Source organism: Macaca thibetana, chromosome 12 (genome assembly GCF_024542745.1).
Source record: "Macaca thibetana thibetana isolate TM-01 chromosome 12, ASM2454274v1, whole genome shotgun sequence".
Classification (NCBI taxonomy): Eukaryota; Metazoa; Chordata; class Mammalia; order Primates; family Cercopithecidae; genus Macaca; species Macaca thibetana.
In genome coordinates this window covers 76,521,874-76,541,046 of record NC_065589.1, presented here as the reverse complement: position 1 = coordinate 76,541,046, position 19,173 = coordinate 76,521,874, and the positions used below count along the sequence as shown (strand labels likewise).

At 35.9% G+C, this 19,173-nt stretch overlaps 1 protein-coding gene and 1 non-coding gene across 2 annotated transcripts in view; one reads left to right on the top strand and one right to left on the bottom strand.

The window, feature by feature from the left end:
* Positions 1-19,173, bottom strand: part of SCN9A (sodium voltage-gated channel alpha subunit 9) — a 187,827-nt gene that overhangs the window by 156,143 nt on the left and 12,511 nt on the right. The gene's annotated exons all lie outside the window — the stretch shown is intronic.
* LOC126933314 (small nucleolar RNA U13) lies at positions 14,654-14,756 on the top strand. The gene has a single exon (XR_007718549.1). It is a non-coding gene; the product is annotated as a small nucleolar RNA U13 (small nucleolar RNA).

Here is a 19,173-nt window from a genome sequence, read left to right as displayed (position 1 = left end):
ATGATTCCATGTTTGTAAACAGATTCTCTGTCAATCATCTTGCCCGCTGATGGTCACCAGGGAAGAGGCAAAAGGTTATTCAAAGCTCAAAAAGAACATTTTAAGTATATCTATTATGTCAGTGGCTTAGTTGCATGTGTATTAAAATGTGAAGGGCAGTTTATTATTAATTAAAAGATGGTTATAACTAAGGGTAAGAAACAGGAATTATTTCAATTACAAATATGAAATGAATGCTATTTTGATGGTGACATTTCTTTATAATATTTTTAAAACATTATTTTAACAAAAAAAGCTTATTCAGAGTACTAAGAGTAATTTGCCTGCCATATATGTATAAACACACACACACACACACACACACACATTTTCTAAGTAGACACTTAAGACATTCATATCTAAGCTTTAAAAAATCTGATCTGGGGACACAAAGGCTTCCAGGGGAAGAATTTAACAAAATATCTTGAAGCCTTGAAGCATGAAAAGCCTAAAAAGAATAATACAAAACAAAAACCCACACATCAGTGTGGTGAAATGAGCAAGTCAGAAACATTTTCCTTATAAAGTTTATCAGCCACACAATTACTTTATAGTTCATGTAAAATTAGGAACCGCTTACAACTTATCATGAAAAAATTCCTTCCTGAACTGAGCTGAGGAATTTAGGGATGATATGCGTCAAAGGTGAAAACATGTTTCTTTTACAAGCAAAATAGGTGGGTCATGTGATAATGTTCTATTGCAATATCTTCATGGCTCTCTTGCCAAAAGACTGATGCATATTTAATCACTTTATCTAATGGATATGATTTCTAAAGTCACAGCCATTAGGAAAGCTCTTGCTCTGGTTCAGCTGAGCACTCTGATTACATTTCCTGACTTTGTGGTTTCAGAGAAGCAGAGCTGGTGGAGAATTCCCTGGCTAGATTCATCAGTCTTTGCTATGGACAAGAGAATACAATAAGACCATCCAAGTCATTAGCCTTGGGGGTTGGGTAGATTCACTACATCCAAATCTTTAGAGCCAAGTGCCCATACGACTAACTTTAATTACTATAGAACAGATTTTTTTTCCCCAAATTCCTTATCCTTCTTGATTAGATTGGAAACAAATCTCATTCTGGAGTTTTAAGTAATTACCATGAAGCTCACCATCATCAACCTGGTACCATCTAAGAATAGGTGTATATGCAAAATAATGCAATGATACTTGAAAAAAATTAAATTCTAGTATGATATGTTTACTGTTGTAAGATACAGTAAAAAAGAAAAAAACACTAAAAAATGTAAGAGAGCTAGACTATATCACAAATAGTCTTCCCTATTGTCTTCATTCTATGGTGTTTCTTAAGAAACATGTACAATGTTAAAATAATACTTGAAATAATACTTGAAATAATCAAGAAAATAAGCCCTAAACCTGTAAAATGGGGAGAAAAAACTATAAAGTTTGTATATTGGTAAGTGTGCCTATTATAATGTGAATGACAGTAAGATTTACATGGCCCTACTTTTAACAGCCTGACAGAAAATTTACAATAGATAAATCTATACTACTTATGGATTTATCTGACTTATGGATGATTCCCCTTTAAAGATTGTTCTATTCAATAAAGTTTTACATGATTGTTGTATGCATTCCTTTGCTACAAGACCAGAAATAAAGCATATACAATGTGATCTAAATAACAAGTTAAAAAATAAAACACCATGGTAAATTAATGATGGTGATAAATTTAATAAGCCTACAATAAAAGCAGACTGCAGTAAGACTGAAACTAAGAAACCAAATAAGGCAAGGACCTTACATTTTGTACTGAAGTATAGAAATATTATTTAGGAAAGCAAGCTTCAATCACAAAACATCAATCATTAATTAAAGTACATCTTGTTTTTAGGATGTGCATGTTCATTAGACTTTTAATGAATTGATTAAAAATGTTTTCTCAGAGTGGCGCCCAAGATGGCCAAATAGGAACAGCTCCAGCCTCCAGCTCCGAGTGTGAGCAACACAGAAGACAGGTGATTTCTGCATTTTCAGCTGAGGTACCGGGTTCATCTCACTGGGGCGTGTCGGACAGTTGATGCTTATCCACAGGTGCAGCCCAATCAGCAACCAGCGAGAGATGAAGTAGGGCGAGGCATCACCTTACCTGGGAAGTGCAAGGGGGAAGGGAATTCCTTTTCCAAGCCAAAGGAAATTGAGAAACACAACACTTGGAAAATTGGGTAACTCCCACCCTAATACTGTGCTTTACCAAGGATCTTAGCAAACGGCACACCAGGAGATTATATCCCACACCTGCCCCAGAGGGTCCCACACCCACAAAGCCTCCCTCATTGCTAGCACAGCAGACTAAGATCTAACTGCAAGGCAGCAGCAAGGCTGGGGGAGGGGCACCCACCATTGCTGAGGCTTAAGTAGATAAACAGAGCCGCCAGGAAGCTCAAATTGGGTGAAGCCCACCCAATTCAAGGAGGCCTGCCTGCATCTGTAGACTACACCTCTGGGGACAGGGCATAGCTAAACAAAAAGCAGCAGAAACCTCTGCAGAAGTAAAAGTCCCTGTCTGACAGCTTTGAAGAGAGCACTGGATCTCCCAGCATGGAGGCTGAGATCTGAGAATGGACAGACTGGCTGCTCAAGTGGGTCCCTGACCCCTGAGTAGCCTAACTGGGAGACATCTCCCACTAGGTGCAGACTGACACCTCACACCTCACACAGCTGGGTACACCCTGAGATGAAGCTTCCAGGGCAAGAATCAGACAGCAACACTTGCTGTTCAGCAATATTCTATCTTCTGCAGCCCCCACTGCTGATACCCAGGCAAACAGGGTCTGGAGTGGACCTCAAACAAACTCCAACAGACCTGCAGCTGAGGGTCCTGACTGTTGGAAGGAAAACTAACAAACAGAAAGGACACCCACACCAAAACCCCATCAGTACATCACCATCATCAAAGACAAAGGCAAATAAAACCACAAAGATGGGGAAAAAGCAGTGCAGAAAAGCTGGAAATTCAAAAAATCAGAGCGCATCTCCCCCTCCAAAGGAACTCAGTTCATCACCAGCAACAGAACAAAGCTGGATGGAGAATGACTTTGATGAGTTGAGAGAAGGCTTCAGTCGATCAAACTTCTCAGAGCTAAAGGAGGAACTACATAATCAGCGCAAAGAAACAAAAAACCTTGAAAAAAGAATGGATGAATGGATAACTAAAATAATCAATGCAGAGAAGACCTTAAAAGAACTGATAGAGATGAAAACCATGACACAAGAACTACGTGACAAATGCACAAGCTTCAGTAACCGACTCAATCAACTGGAAGAAAGATTATCAGTGATTGAAGATCAAATGAATGAAATGAAGCAAGGAGAGAAATGTAGAGAAAAAAGAGTAAAACGAAATGAACAAAGCCTCCAAGAAATATGGGATTATGTGAAAAGACCAAATCTACGTCTGATTGGTGTTCCTGAAAGTGATGGGGAAAATGGAACCAAGTTGGAAAACACTCTTCCGAATATCATCCAGGAGAACTTCCCCAACCTAGTAAGGCAGGCCAACATTCAAATTCAAAAAATACAGAGAACGCCACAAAGATACTCCTCAAGATGAGCAACTCCAAGACACATAATTGTCAGATTCACCAAAGTTGAAATGAAGGAAAAAATGTTAAGGGCAGCCAGAGAGAAAGATCGGGTTATCCACAAAGGGAAGCCCATCAGACTAACAGCAGATCTCTCGGCAGAAACTCTACAAGTCAGAAGAGAGTGGGGGCCAATATTCAACATTCTTAAAGATAAGAATTTTCAAACAAGAATTTCATATCCAGTCAAACTAAGTTTCATTAAGTGAAGGAGAAATAAAATCCTTTACAGACAAGCAAATGCTTAGAGATTTTGTCACCACCAGGCCTGCTTTACAAGAGATCCTGAAGGAAGCACTAAACATGGAAAGGAACAACTGGTACGAGCCATTGCAAAAACATGCCAAAATGTAAAGTCCATCGATTCTAGGAAGAAACTGCATCAACTAATGAGCAAAATAACCAGCTAATATAATGACAGGATCAAGTTCACACATAACAATATTAACCTTAAATGTAAATGGACTAAATGGTCCAATTAAAAGACACAGACTGGCAAATTGGATAAAGAGGCAAGACCCATCAGTTTGCTGTATTCAGGAGACCCATCTCACACGCAGAGACAAACAGGCTCAAAATAAAGGGAAAGAGAAAGATCTACCAAGCAAATGGAAAACAAAAAAAAAAAGGAGGGGTTGCAATCCTAGTCTCTGATAAAACAGACTTTAAACCAACAAAGATTAAAAGAGACAAAGAAGGCCATTACATAATGGTAAAGGGATCAATTCATCAGGAAGAGTTAACTATCCTAAATATATATGCACCCATTACAGGAGCACCCAGATTCATAAAGCAAGTCCTTAGAGACTTACAAAGAGACTCAGACTCCCATACAATAATAACTGGAGACTTCAACATGCCACTGTCAACATTAGACAGATCAATGAAACAGAAAGTTAACAAGGATATCCACGAACTGAACTCAACTCAGCACCAAGTGGACCTAATAGACATCTACAGAACTCTCCACCCCAAATTAACAGAATATACATTCTTCTCAGCACCACATTGCACTTATTCCAAAATTGACCACATAGTTGGAAGTAAAGCACTCCTCAGCAAATGTAAAAGAACAGAAATTATAACAAATTGTCACTCAGACCATAGTGCAATCAAACTAGAATTCAGGACTAAGAAACTCAATCAAAACCGCTCAAATACATGGAAACTGAACAACCTGCCCCTGAATGACTACTGGGTACATAACGAAATGAAGGCAGAAATAAAGATGTTCTTTGAAACCAATGAGAACAAAGATACAACATACCAGAATCTCTGGGACACATTTAAAGCAGTGTGTAGAGGGAAATTTATAGCACTAAATGCCCACAAGAGAAAGCTGGAAAGATCTAAAATTGACACCCTAACATCACAATTAAAAGAACTCGAAAAGCAAGAGCAAACATATTCAAAAGCTAAAAGAAGGCAAGAAATAACTAAGTTCAGAACAGAACTGAAGGAGATAGAAACACAAAAATCCCTCCAAAAAAATCAATGAATCCAGGAGCTGGTTTTTTTAAAAGATCAACAAAATTGACAGACCGCTAGCAAGACTAATAAAGAAGAAAAATAGAAGAATCAAATAGACGCAATAAAAAATGATAAAGGGGATATTACCACCGACCCCACAGAAATAAAAACTACCATCAGAGAAAACTATAAACACCTCTACGCAAATAAACTAGAAAACCTAGAAGAAATGGATAATTTCCTGGACACTTACATTCTCCCAAGACTAAACCAGGAAGAAGTTGAATCCCTGAATAGAACAATAGCAGGTTCTGAAATTGAGGCAATAATTAATAGTCTACCAACCAAAAAAAGTCCAGGACCAGACGGATTCACAGCTGAATTCTACTAGAGGTACAAGGAGGAGCTGGTACCATTCCTTCTGAAACTATTCCAATCAACAGAAAAAGAGGGAATCCTCCCTAACTCATTTTATGAGGCCAGCATCATCCTGATACCAAAGCCTGGCACAGATACAATGAAAAAAGAGAATTTTAGACCAATATCCCTGATGAACATCATTGTAAAAATCCTCAATAAAATACTGGCAAACCAAATCCAGCAGCACATCAAAAAGCTTATCCACCATGATCAAGTGGGCTTCATCCCTGGGATGCAAGGTTGGTTCAACATATGCAAATCAATAAACGTAATCCAGCATATAAACAGAACCAAAGACAAAAATCACATGATTATCTCAATAGATACAGAAAAGGCCTTTGACAAAATTCAACAGCCCTTCATGCTAAAAACTCTCAATAAATTTGGTATTGATGGAACATATCTCAAAATATTAAGAGCTATTTATGACAAACCCACAGCCAATATCATACTGAATGGGCAAAAACTGGAAGCATTCCCTTTGAAAACAGGCACAAGACAGGGATGCCCTCTCTCACCACTCCTATTCAACATAGTGTTGGAAGTTCTGGCTAGAGCAATCAGGCAAGAGAAAGAAATCAAGGGTACTCGGTTAGGAAAGGAAGAAGTCAAATTGTCCCTGTTTGCAGATGACATGATTGCATATTTAGAAAACCCCATTGCCTCTGCCCAAAATCTCCTTAAGCTGATAAGCAACTTCAGCAAAGTCTCAGGATACAAAATCAATGGGCAAAAATCACAAGCATTCTTATATACCAGTAACAGAGAGCCAAATCATGAATGAACTTCCATTCACAATTGCTTCAAAGAGAATAAAATACCTAGGAATCCAACTTACAAGGGATGTAAAGGAGCTCTTCAAGGAGAACTACAAACCACTGCTCAGTGAAATAAAAGAGGACACAAACAAATGAAAGAACATACCATGCTCATGGATAGGAAGAATAAATGTTGTGAAAATGGCCATACTGCCCAAAGTAATTTAAAGATTCAATGCCATTCCCATCAAGCTACCAATGACTTTCTTCACAGAATTGGAAAAAACTGCTTTAAAGTTCATATGGAACCAAAAAAGAGCCCGCATTGCCAAGACAATCCTAAGCCAAAAGAACAAAGCTGGAGGCATCACACTACCTGACTTCAAACTATACTACAAGGCTACAGTAACCAAAACAGCATGGTACTGGTACCAAAACAGAGATATAGACCAATGGAACAGAACAGAGCCCTCAGAAATAATACCACACATCTTCAGTCATCTGATCTTTGGCAAACCTGACAAAAACAAGAAATGGGGAAAGGATTCCCTGTTTAATAAATGGTGCTGGGAAAATTGGCTAGCCATAAGTAGAAAGCTGAACTGGATCCTTTCCTTACTCCTTTTACAAAAATTAATTCAAGATGGATTAGAGACTTAAATGTTAGACCTAAAACCATAAAAATCCTAGAAGAAAACCTAGGTAATACCATTCAGGACATAGGCATGGGCAAGGACTTCATGTCTAAAACACCAAAAGCAATGGCAACAAAAGCCAAAATTGACAAATGGGATCTAATTAAACTAAAGAGCTTCTGCACAGCAAAAGAAACTACCATCAGAGTGAACAGGCAACCTACAGAATGGGAGAAAATTTTTGCAATCTACTCATCTGACAAAGGGCTAATATCCAGAACCTACAAAGAACTCAATCAAATTTACAACCCCATCAAAAAGTGGGCAAAGGATATGAACAGACACTTCTGAAAAGAAGACATTCATATGGCCAACAGACATATGAAAAAATGCTCATCATCACTCGCCATCAGAGAAATGCAAATCAAAACCATAATGAGATACCATCTCACACCAGTTAGAATGGCAATCATTAAAAAATCAGGAAACAACAGGTGCTGGAGTGAATGTGGAGAAATAGGAACACTTTTACACTGTTGGTGGGACTGTAAACTAGTTCAACCATTGTGGAAGACAGTGTGGCGATTCCTCAAGGATCTAGAACTAGAAATACCATTTGACCCAGCCATCCCATTACTGGGTATATACCCAGAGGATTATGAATCACGCTGCTATAAAGACACATGCACACATATGTTTATTGCAGCACTATTCACAATAGCAAAGACTTGAAACCAACCCAAATGTCCATCAGTGACAGACTGGATTAAGAAAACGTGGCACATATACACCATGGAATACTATGCAGCCATAAAAAAGGATGAATTTGTGTCTTTTGTAGGGACACGGATGCAGCTGGAAACCATCATTCTCAGCAAACTATCATAAGAACAGAAAACCAAACACCGCATGTTCTCACTCATAGCTGGGAATTGAACAATGAGATCACTTGGACACAGGAAGGGGAACATCACATACTGGGGCCTATTGTGGGGAGGGGGCAGGGGAGAGGGATAGCATTAGGAGATATACCTAATGTAAATGACGAGTTAATGGGTACAGCGCACCAACATGGCACAAGTATACATATGTAACAAACCTGCACGTTGTGCACATGTACCCTAGAACTTAAAGTATAATAATAAAAAATAAAAATAAAAAAATAAAAAAATTTTTAAAAATGTTTTCTCCAATGGTTTAATTTTTTCTTAGTTACAGTAACATTGTAGGATATTCTTCTATATACTTATCAAGATACTTTTCCCACACACAGCATAAGAAGATTTTGAGACTTCCCCATTAATCAAACTGAAAAGTAAGAAAAGGAATTCCAAATCAGAGCCTGTTTTAAAACTATGAGCATTCAACTGAAAATGGGTCTCCAGATTTCTGTGCTGTTCCCTTCTCTTGCCACCAACAATTGATAATTGGTATCATTTTTGTGCAAGTGAGATGTGCCATGTTAGTGCTTTTTAACTTAGGAGTGTTCAAAGTTGTTCAAATAATAAACTGTTTTCTCTAAACCAAGATTTAAAATTTCCAAGATTGGTATCTTTCCATTGTGTCTGTTTTTTCTTTCTTTCTTCTTAAAGCATCACAAATTTCTTTTGAAAAAAGAGGTGTGCTGGCTGTGCGTTGTGGCTCATGTCTGTAATCTCAGTAATTTGGGAGGCCGAAGTGGGCAGATCACTTGAGGTCAAGAGTTCAAGTCCAGCCTGACCCACATGATGAAACCCCTTCCCTACAAAAATACAAAAATAGTGAGTCCCTGTCTCAAAAAAATAAAAACAAAAAAGAAAAGAAAAGAGAAAATAAAAAGAGCTGTGCTATAAAAAATGCCTCAAAACATTTAGTTACATAACACCAAGGAAGTTTGAATAAATTATGTAATAGTCATTCAATGAACAAGAGACCCTTTCTCTGCAACAGGAAATTTGATAATCTCGTGACTAAAAAAAAAAAAAAAAAAAAAAAAAAAAAAAAAAAAAAAAAAAATCATCTACAGCTCACCACTATGTACCGAATAACCTGCCATGTCGTTGGTCTGGCATAGAAGGTTTTCCTAACCTGCTGCTGACAGTCTCTTCTGTTCCCCTATTTGCAGTCTACATTCCAGCTATGTTATTCTACATTTAATTTCCCCAAAGGTCAGCTAGATGATTTCTGCATCCTCATAGTGTTCCCTCTGTCTGAACAGTTTCAACTATCCTGATCACCTGATTACTTGCTTTGTCATATTTGGCTCAATACCTCTTGTATGAAAAGATCTGACTTCACCTCCTTCCTTCCCTCAAATATAAATTCAGCTCTTCATCAGTTTCTCTTTCTCCCATATCTCCAGTCTGCTTTGAGTTGCCAGCAGTCCTCTAATGCAGATTTTTATCCTACTTCTACAGTGCTTCATTTCTTTCATCACCCCTGTCTCCTTCAACTAGATTCCAAGCTTCATAGACAGGAAATTTGTTTAGGCATCTATTATCACCAAGGTATAGCATGATATCTGACACATCATATAAAATCGTTAAATGCTTGATGAATGAAGATGGTGAAATACTTCTCCTAACCCAAGCACTTGAAGAAGCATGCTATCTAATTATCTTGCCTTTAAAATAACATAGATGTCACACTGATTTATAAGACAATTTTAATTACTATTTAACAAAGTTATCTAAGATTTTTCAGTGTTCCAAGAGCATTCTTCAAATATTTACAATAATCCCTAACTATCATTGATTTTACATCAGAAATGCTATCTTAAATTTATGGCACTATCAATTGCTCTTTTTCTCCTCATTTAAAAAACTGAAACATTGAAAAACAAAGCAATTTCCATCCTTTTATGGAGGCTGATATGTGCAAAAAATATAAAGATTCTGCTATTACAACCTGTTTCCCCATTTTAGTGGCATCGAAATAGAATTTAAAAACAACACTAACTGCTTAGGTTTAATTAAAGTAGCTTCCCCCGCCCCCTGCCCCAGCCATAAACAGGAAGGTTAAAAGTTTGGTCAGATGGATGAAAAGGGGGACAATACGGTGGACACCAACTAAACTTTAAAGTTCTCTAATTTGAGATTACACAAATCCCAAAGTTTTTAAGTTCATAGCAGAACTTAAAAATACATTAGGCACATTTTGACATGTTCACCAGTACTCAAGCACCTTAAAATTGTATTTTATTTGAAACATATATTTGATTAAGGACAAATTGCCAAATCTTTGAACATCCAACAAAGTGATCAATTATTTAATTGTTTTAGAAACCTAGGCACAGATACAATCCTAGATGGTTGATTAATCCTAACTTAATTTTTGCTATGAAAATAGTTTATGCAGTTTGGAGCTTGTATGCAAATAACAGGGAGAAGCTATACTGAAAAGATTTCATTTCCATTAAATCCAAGACACATTTATTTGCAGAAGTTGCACATATGACTAATTCGGGGTTATTAATACGGTTGAATATAAATATAGCAAATTTTCATTGGGAGAAAATTTGGAAAACACTGAAAAACATAGTAAAAAATAAATAAAATTAACCTATTCCAAGAAAATTACTGATTTTTTTTTTTTTTTTTTTTTTTTTTTAAAGAGACGAGGTCTCCTACTGTCACCCAGGCTGTGGTGCAGTCATAGCTCACTGCAACTTCCAAACACGTGGGCTCAAGTGTTCTTCCCATCTCAGCCTCCCAAGTAGCTAGGACTACAGGTGTGCACCACTATGTCTGGCTTTTTTTTTTTTTTTTTAAATGGAGTCTCTCTCTGTCACCCAGGCTGGAGTGCAGTGGTATGATCTTGGCTCACTCCATCACTGCAACCTCTGCCTCTTGGGTTCAAGGGATTCTCCTGCTTCAGCCTCCTGAGTAGCTGGGACTACAGGTGCATACCACCACACCCAGGTAATTTTTGTATTTTTAGTAGAGACAAGGTTTCACCATGTGGGCCAGGATGGCCTCAAACTCCTGACCTCAAGTGATCTGCCCACCTTGACCTCTCAAAGTGCTGGGATTACAGGCATGAACCATGGTATTGGCCCTAATTTTTTTTTTTTTTTTTTTTTTTTTTTTTTAGCAGAGACAGGGATCTTGCTATGTTGGACTGGCCTCGAAAACCTCCTGGCCTCAAGCTATCCTCCAGCCCCCACCTCCCAAAGCACTGGGATAACAGGCATAAGCCACCACACCCAACCTGTCTTCATATATATATATATATATATATATACACACACACACACACTGACAAAATGTTTTCCAGAAAGGCTATAAAAATGTATATCCTCTTTAGCAACATGTAAGCATATATTTTTCTACAATGTTAAGTACAGTCATTTAAAACAAATACTTCATAAATTGATATTTAAAACGTTTTTATCTAAAATGTGAATTTCATGAAACATTTCTAGTTCTTCTTTGGTCAGTCTCTTTAGCCTCTTGATCTTTTTTTCTATTGAAATATTCATCATTTCCTTCTTTGCTAAGGGTTTGTGTGTGTGTGTGTGTGTGTGTGTGTTAAGGATATTGATGCCTTTTCACAAAAATTTCTTTTTTTTCTTCTGCCAGTTTGTCATCTTTTAATTTTGTCTTTACTGAAACTGGTTTTCAAAAATGAATAGAAATATAAAATTACTCTCTAAAGGAATTATGCATTTACTTTAACATTAAAAATATTTACCTTTTTGTGCATATATATGTTTTCCTCTTGGGAGGGCAGAGTTTTATTTCCATAACATATTTTTGAGAAACATAGGCCTTGAAACGAGATTTTTTTTTTTTTTTTTTTTTTTTTTGACAGAGTCTCACTCTATCACCAGGCTGGAGTGCAGTGGCATGATCTCGACTCACTGTAACTTCTGCCTCCTGGGTTCAAGCGATTCTCTTGCCTCAGCCTCCCAAGTAGCTGGGACTATAGGTGTGCGCCACCACGCCCAGCTAATTTTTGTATTTTTAGTAGAGACAAGGTTTCACCATGTTGGCCAGGATGGTCTTAATCTCTTGACCTTGTGATCTGCCTGCCTTGGCCTCCAAAAGTGCTGGGATTACAGGCGTGAGCCACTGCGCCCGGCCAAAATGAGGTTTTTCACAAAGTCCCTGGAGTCTTGTCTGAGGCTGGGTGAGTCTGCTTCTTTACCTCAAATTGAACTATCCCGCTTAGCCTCTGCCTCTTCTCTTTTCTCAGTGTTTGGGTCACCCACCTCCTCAGAGCTACTGTACAACATTTTTTTATATTTAGATTTTTGTATAACAAAATTTCTTTAATGCAGATGACTCTATTCTAAATAAACCTTTTATTAATACTGTACATTTTTACACACATAATGGTTTGCAAAAAACATTCATTCATTTATCCAAGTTCATTCCAGACATACTTTAGAGGAACTATTATTTGATTATCATCCCAAGCATCAGAGCAGTTAGTAACTCCAGAAACAGAACATTTTTAAGTTGAAAAGTTAGGTCTAAATTGCAGGTTTATGACTCCCATTTTTTCCCCTAAATAGCATTCTTATATTTATTTTTGAAGAATAAATTTAGCCACAAAACTCAAAAGTATGTATAATGAAAAGTACTTCTCTCACTCTCCAATGTTTCCCAGCCATCCAAATTCCTGCCCTGTGGACCACGGTACCAATCCCTTGTGTATCCATTCATGTGGTTTTATCAGCATGTATACATCTACTCATTTTTCTTTTCATGCAAATAATACCCTATATAAACATTGTTTCATACCTTCCTTCGTCACTTAAAAATCAGACTTGGAAATCTTTCCGTATCAGTATGTATAAAGCCACTTCTTTTTATAGCAGCTTCATAAAGTCCTATTTTACAGCTATACCCAAATTATTTAGTCATTCCCACACTGTAGAACACTTAGGTTGTTCCCCAAAGCTACAATAATTATCTTCTCATGATTAGTTTTTTTTTTTTAAACTACTCTTTTGTGGGTTCTTTTCTTTTTGTAACTTTTAAGTTCAGGGGTACATGCACAGGTTTGTTACATAGGTAAACTTGTGTTACAGGGTTTTGTTATACAGGTTACTTCATCACCCAGGTATTAAGCCAAGTACCCATTAGTTATTTTTCCTGATCCCCTCCTTCCTGCCACCCTCCACCCTCCAATGGGCCCCAGTGTGAGTTGTTCCCATCTATGTGTCCACATGTTCCCATCATTTAGCTCTCACTTGTAAGTGAGGACATTCTCATGAATAGTTTCACAGTAAGGTATTTTATTTGTAAGATAAATGCTTCAGAGTGAAATTGCTGAGTCATAATTGTATATGCATTTTTAATTTGCCATAATAAAATATTGCCAAATTCTCTTTTGTTAGCTAGTGTAATGCCTACAAGGCCATAGCTGAATTTCTACCCTGCCCTAACTCTGCTTATCTTTGAGAAACAGGTAAAATGTTCCATTTGTAAACAGACCAGCTGAAATTGGTTAGAACCAAGATAGCTGACTAAAGGACTTCAAGAAGACCTCAGGCATCATTATAATCTCATTTTCATGCTAAATGACACCCTCATCAGTGCCATGACAGTTGATAATCACCATGACAATGACCAGAAGAAGCCATAAAAGGACAAAAAGGAAGGCGGCACTCTGGTTCCAAGAAGTTCACCACCTATTTCTGGAAAAGACAGGAACATTCCTCCCTTCACTTTTAATGACCAACTTCTTCATTAGAGATACTTTCTATTTCAATTTCCTCACTCCTCACTAGTGAAGAAGTTGACTTGTGAGCCACACTTGCACTTCTCCATTCTTTGGCCATCAAATAAAGCTGGCATTGCTTGACGCTCACTTTTCCCGTTTCTTGTATTGGGTCTCCAATACCAAACAGGGAAAGAGGCCATCTTTTGAAGCTACCAAGGAGGTTATTGGTATATCGGTAACACCTTCATAAAGACCTACCAATCCATGCTCTCCCCAAACAGTGTGTTAGGGATTGTTTGCACATACCTTCAATAAAGTATTTCATAATCTTCTTTTTCATCTTTGTGATCCTAATAAGTGGGGAATGAAACCTTTTTTTTTTTTTTTTTTTTTTTTTTTTTGTAGACGGAGTCACTCTCTCATTGCCCAGGCTGGAATGCCTTGGCATGATCTCAGGTCACTGCAACATCTGCCTCCCGAGTTCAAGCAATTCTCCTGCCTCAGTCTCCTGAGTAGCTGGAATTACAGGTGCCTGACACCACACTCGGCTAATTTTTGTACCTTTAGTAGAGACAGGTTTTCACTACGTTGGCCAGGCTAGTCTGAAACTCCTGACCTCAGGTGATCCGCATGCCTCAGCTTCCCAAAGTGCTGGGATCACAAACATGAGCCACCACACCCGGCCGAAAACTTAATTCTTATCATTTTAGTTTGCATCTTCTTTTGTGAGTGAGGTCAGGGATCTTTTCATATTCTCAGATGCCATTTGTGCTTTTTTTTCTGTGCTCTTTCTGTATGTAGTCTTGTCCACTTTTTTAATAGACTATCAGTGTTTTATTAATTTAGGATCTCTTAACAAAATAATAAAATTAGCTTTTTTTTCTGTGGTATATAATACAAATATTTTTATAAGTTTGCTGTTTTGTTTCTTTTGGTTTATGGTAGTTTTTGCCTTTTAAAAGCATCTACATTTTAATTAAATTCAATTCACCCATCCTTTTACAGTGGCTCTTGTGTTTTATATTATCTTAGAAAAGAATTTCTACTTCAAGATTTTGAAAGAATTATTGGATCCTTTGTAGTTCATAAGTGTGATGACTGGGTTTTCACATGCAAGTGTGAGATATTCCTCCCTCAAACCTTGTAATGATGTCGATATATTATCCATCTCAGGTGAAAAGAAAAATGAAAACAAAACCCTCACGTTTTCTTCTAGCAGTTTTGTGGTTTGTATGTTACTTTAAATATTTGATTCCACTAAAATGTATCTTGGGTTAGGTGGCAAAGTAGTAATCTGAATTTATCTTTATCCACATGACTACCCAGGTGTCCCAATGATACCTATTAAGTAATATTTCTTTCAACCTATTTAAGATGCTACCTTTGTAATTGTAATTACATATGTAATTATGTGTATTTCTGGATATCATATTTTCTTCCAGTGAATTGTCTATTTAGGTCACCATACTATTTTAATTACTGTATTTGCATAAATAACGTTACATATTAGGGTTGGTGCTATTAGATATTACTCTTTTATGTGTGTACAATTTCCCAACTAGACTCAGATTATCTAATTCCAAATAGGAAAAATTTCTATTTTTATTTTCATTGGGATTTCAATATCTTTATAAATTAACTGAAAAGGAACGGCCAACTGTAAGCACTCTGACTCCTTTGTTAATACCTCTTCTTTAGATTATAAAAACAAAGTATGCCAAGTATAATATCACAAGAAAAACAGGCAGGCTGGCCACTCATTTTAGTGTCCCTAATGTTAAGCGTATCAATATGTATGAAATCAAATACTTTTCATTAAATACTTGCCTGATTGCTGAAATCTTACCATTGCATCCTTCATAAGTAATATTATGTTAATCATATAAATAAATTCTTAAAATAATGATTACTTTTTAGAAATGCTTAATTTGGTAGATGGCAAACCAGTTCAATAACTTTAACAAGAGTAGTTCAATATTTCATGTCCTAAAATAATTCAATTTTATGGTATTTTATAGTATATGAACAATTGGTATGCAAAACAAATTAAGCTGTATATGTGATAATTTTATATTCAGACAACTGATAGGGACTTATTTCTAGATTCTATGACTACTAAAATATTGTGATTTGCGTATTTCATAATACCCTGTAATAATCATTTATATTATACATTATTTATTATTTTATTATTAAGATAGAAATTTAGTCTTATGTACAGCCTTTTAAAATATAGTATTCGTCAAGTTTATAAGAAATGAAAGTTTATAATCTTAAGAAGTGTATTACCCTGAGAAAAATTAAGATTATTGTCAATATATGTTGGCATATCTGAATGTTTTAATAAAAAATTCATGAAGTCTTATATATACAGCATATATAAAGGAAGACAGAAAATACTTCTTAGTTCACATTAAATCCCATCTCTCTGTTAGTTAAGCCTTTACTGTGAGCACAAAATTATCATAGACTTAGATGACCTTTGGAGTCACTAAAGTATGGCTGCAGAACAGGTTCTACACCCTTATTTAAATAATTAGAGAGAAAATGTATTTCCAATATTATTATACATGTATCCACTTCCCTCAAAACATCAACATGATTTAGGAGAGAGTGCATAGTAATAACTTCGGTGTCAGGCAGCCTTAGGTTTGAATTTCCTGTTTATTCCATAAATTAACTCTGCAGCATTATGCAAATTCCCCACAAATGAAAGGGAGGAGTATATCTGTCTTATAAGTTTATCATGTAGAATAGAAATAGTTTTCATAAAGTGCCTACCACAGTGCCTAGGCTAAATAAATAACAGCAAGATTATTCTTCTTCTTCCCTATAAGGCTGCAATTTTTAAATAATAGGCCATGAGTTGGCCAATAAGCACAAAACCTTATGAAAATCTTATGTGGAGTATATTTGCTACCTATGTTTTATCTTGTCAAACATGTTTATGGCTTTAATTTAAAATACAGATCTGCAGTTAAAATAGTAAGACAGCATAACACAGTTGTTAAATTCATGAATCCAGAGTGAGAGAGACATGGGTTCACATCCCATCTCAACTGCTTACTAGCTTATGTCCTTGGGGAATTTAATTAACTTCACTAAAACTCAGATCTTACATAGCAAAACAGAGCTGAAAATGATAATTCTATAAGGTCATTTTAGTGGAAAAAGTTACACACTAAATTTTAATCACTTAGCATATTTCCTGGTACACTTTAAGTGCATAATACATTGTAACTGTTATTACTAGTGATTTTAGCAATTTTCTTATAAGTTGATTTTGTATACCTAAAGCTAATGTTCTTAGGAACGAGAAAATATTTGCTTACTTTGTAATAGAAAAGCTTTTGTATTGCATATACAAAACCTTTTCTTCTTAAGAAGCTTTCAACTCAGAATATTTTAAAGACTAAAATGTATGCTTACAGCAAAACCAAGACTACGCTGGTTTCTACCAACAGGTGGCAATATATGTCCCATACAGCCATCTTAGTCCTGCCAATACAAAGTTCATTAATCTGTTCAGTGCCTACAGGATGTGGGCTTTGCTTTTAACGTGATGTAAATTTTTAAATCCATCAGGTTTGATAAATGTGAATATACTGAACACACCGAGGATGTTGAAAGATTTAATAATAAAAACACTGGAATATGACGGGAACCAAAGAAAAATAATAAAATAATCAAAAGTAAGAAAATAATAAATGTGGCAAGTGCATAAAAGATTAACCATTGACAGTAATGATGACCCTCTAGGACTGAGCAGAATTATGCAAAAGTTTAAAATAATGAGCTTAGGCACTAGCCAGCAAGATACAAGAAACTTCTTTTTTTTTTTTTTAAAGAAAATGCTCTAGCATGGGTCAGAGGATTTTTCATTAGCAACAGATGCTCCAGAACTTAATGCCAAAGTGAGAAAAGACTAGGTAATCATTCAAGAAGGCAAAATTCAAGCACAGTAACAACTGCTAATGAAATATTCCTGATGGGGCAGGAATTGTTAAAAGCCCTTTACCTCAACATCAAAATAAGTGAGCTAAGAAGCATGCATGCCAAAGTATTCTTTGGAACATTTGTGGACATTGTCAAAACCAGTGACATCTACTCATAAGATTTTTGATGAAGACATTCTTTAATGATCTATATAGCAAAGGAAGGGGAAATCTGGTTTTAGGAGTCTAAAGGAACAGTTTATTTAGTGGAAATTCATCTGGAGATGGTAAAGTACTATGTTATAAATAACATGAGTTTACAAACAAACCTTTTGCAAACTAACATGTTCATAGATACGACTTCCTGTGTTTCTTATTTCTCTGCTCTCTCTTGGAACTAAAGGCTATGATTATGGCAAGGTATCTAGTAACCCTCACCATAATCTGGGAATGTGATGAAACTCATGTGATATTGTTTAAAATGCATTCTTTTTCTGTTGTTGTTATTTAAAGTATATTCAAATACAAAGGCTATGGCTAGTTTTTTAAGGGTGAATTAAATGTATAGTATTTCTTACTTTCTGCCATTTGGGGGCAGAATTTTCAGAACCTCACAGATATAAACAGAATTGGAGTCATGAAGAGTATTCCAAATTGGATAGCGATCACAGAATAACAAGTGAATAGGAAGAAAATAATTCCTATCCTTCCTGAAATTTATATTCCAGAAGGAAGTGCTTTGCCTAAACATTTGCTTTATCTGAGAATCCAAGACTCCTGATCAAATTTATATTCCAGAAGGAATTAAAATTATTAAATTATTATTTAAAAATTATTAAATTTACTAGGAATATAACTTTGACTAGGAGTTTTGGATTCTGAGATAAAGCAAGTGGTTAGGCAAACACGGTTCACAACAATTCAATGAGAAAGGTGCTTAACTTTTATTTATAGACTTCTTTTTATTATTCCAATTAATGAATTGACCTGTTCATTTTTTAAAATGTCCAGATGTCATATTTTCATAAAAATGCAAAATTTACTTAGCGACCTTGTGTTTCTATAAATAGTCACCATTTTTCATTTGCATGTAACTCCCCAATGGGAAAAGGTATTGCCTAGGGGACTTAACCTCCACAAGGATTGTCTAAACACAAGAAATATCTGTGGTATAAACACTAAACTTAAAACTTCAGGTTTCAGCAACAAACTCTTCTGAAAACACTTGAACAAAACTGAGTGAAAAATAAGTGACTTTACTAAAAATTAATGGAAAGAAGAGAGGAGATTTTTGAACTAGCTTTATTAAAATAAATCTAAGATTCTAAATGGTAGGAATCATTGATCTACTTGACCATTGAGAAAACAAGATAGCTTTTCTTTTTTACTCATTTACTCAATTTGTTTACTCAAGTATTAAGCACCTTCTCTGTGCAAAGCACTGTAAAAGGGTCTGTGTGGATTCCAACTACATCACAATGAATCCTTGTTTGACGTAATCATATCTAGGATTAGAAAATGAAGGGTCCCCAAATTCATTAACTAGCTAGGCAAGGATATTCTTTCCCATCAGGAATTCTCCTAAATTGCTAGTATATTTATACAACAACTCAAAAATTTTAATCCTAGTATAAAAGAAAAAACAGAACAAAACAA